Source organism: Ciona intestinalis, chromosome 1, assembly GCF_000224145.3.
Source record: "Ciona intestinalis chromosome 1, KH, whole genome shotgun sequence".
Lineage (NCBI taxonomy): Eukaryota > Metazoa > Chordata > Ascidiacea > Phlebobranchia > Cionidae > Ciona > Ciona intestinalis.
In genome coordinates this window covers 3,408,310-3,410,357 of record NC_020166.2, presented here as the reverse complement: position 1 = coordinate 3,410,357, position 2,048 = coordinate 3,408,310, and the positions used below count along the sequence as shown (strand labels likewise).

The 2,048-nt window shown below is 33.3% G+C and overlaps 1 long non-coding RNA gene across 1 annotated transcript; it reads left to right on the top strand.

The window, feature by feature from the left end:
* Positions 1 to 198: 198 nt before the first annotated feature.
* Positions 199 to 700, top strand: LOC108949589. The gene is made up of 2 exons (XR_001974785.2): positions 199 to 291; positions 419 to 700. It is a non-coding gene; the product is annotated as an uncharacterized LOC108949589 (long non-coding RNA).
* The last annotated feature ends 1,348 nt before the right edge of the window (positions 701 to 2,048 follow it).

The following is a 2,048-nucleotide window of genomic DNA, read 5'->3' as shown; positions in this document are numbered from 1 at the left end:
CGGTTGGGGGAAGATGGGACACCTTTAGCACACAATATCCAAATATCCTGACCGCCTTTTAAACAATTAATAACGGTCTATGGGATTCGTGGGGATACGGTTTTATAATTCTTTAAATGTTCTTTGTTTACTACCAAATGTGACGAGAAAATGGAATGAAAAGGTGTCCCATCTTCCCCCACCTTACTCCATATGTATTTTTTATATATTAAACAACTTTACAAAAATATATACAAATAAACTTTCTAACAAATGACAGTTTAATAATTTTACCCTGAATATTTTAATGAGGTTTGAATATGCAATAAAAACCTATGTATTTTTTATATATTAAACAACTTAACTTTACAAAAATATATACAAATTAATTTTCTAACAATTGACAGTTTAATAATTTTACCTGGAATATTTTAATGAGGTTTGAATATGCAATATTAAATCTAAAGTGCAAACGTAAACAATAAAACCAAAAATTTTGTGTAAAATATTCTTTGTGTAAATAAGTAGTATTAACAAAATCTAAGCTAATTTTGGTCATCATCAGTTACTGGTTGTTCTAATTTATTCACAGGAACATAGGGTAGTGCAGAGTTTTGCAGGGAGCTTGATTTATTAATGGCAATTTTCATAATAGCAGAGACTGGAGCCTCAATAAGCATCGACAATGCATATGCAATCATAGTTGCCATCACTAATGTTGCTGGAAAAGAAAAAGTTTTTTTATTACAAAAATATGTATTTTATCATTTCAATTCTAAACTGCAAGTTGAAGAAATGAATGTGACTTACTTTGACCTCACATGGCCCGAAAATGACAGTCTCAAACACGGGTGTTATGTTTTCTGAACCTTGTGCCAGCTTGCGAGTTACCAAGTATGTTACTTTGTGGGTGATTATTTTTTGGTGTATTTTTTACTTTTTTGTATTGGACAACCCATTAGTAACCAAAGTTGGAGCAATAGTAGTTAAGTGTCTTGAAAAAGACACCTATGTTATATAAAGTAAAAAACTTCACAATCAATATTTGACAGTTATTTAGATGGCTTATAGCATATTATCCTATTATAAAGCTATACTCACTAAAGAACATCATAAGAAGAAATGCAATGCTATTGTGATAGAAAACTTCATTTGTTGACAACAACCAGTATATAACAAGTGGGTGAACCAGGTAAACACAATACGTCAATCTGCTCAATGGAATAAATGCTTTCCAACTTAAAAAGGTGTTAACTGGACCTGGAATAAAAAATAATATTTAAATTAGTGGAAAAGCATTGTAGTGACAATGGTGCGTTAGATCAGTGCTCTTCAAACGGTGTGCACGATGCACCCCAGGGTGCACCAAAATATGCCAGGGGTGCATCACAAACTTCAAAAAATTTTAGCAATAATATCCAGTTTTGATCATTTTTACCAAATTTAGCCACTTTCCTACAGTTTTTTTTATATGAATTCTATATCTTGCATCACTGGGAACTGCGAAACTAGTCTTCTCTTTAACCGCAAGCCTTATGTTCCTAATTGATTTAGATTAGCAGTGCTTTTCGATTAAACAGGGGGCGTATTATCGTACGCATTTCTCCTTGATGACGTCTTTAGTTTTACATTAAAGCAATCAGGGGTGCATGAGTTCGTCGCAACAGCTTTAGGGGTTCACCAAATCAAAAAAGGGTTGAAGATCACTTCGTTAGATTACAACAGGTTTCTTAAACTGGGGTAAATTTACCCCTGGGGGGTGAATTCCCCATATTTAGAGGATGAATGAGCTACCAATCAAACCACATCAGTTGACGGGACAAAAAAATTGTGCAAATTATGGTACTTTACCAGACATTGAACAACTCGGTGCCAAAAAGCAAGCGCATTCGTCGCATTAAATATAATTGATGTAATTAGTTGTTTCCGCTTTTCAATAAATAAGTGCCATATTACATATTGGGGTAAATCTGATAAGCATCTTTGTTAAAATAGTAAAACGTACAAACAAGTTCAGGAACCACTGGATTACAAAGAGAGAAATGCCAATGATCAATCTATTGGGGATC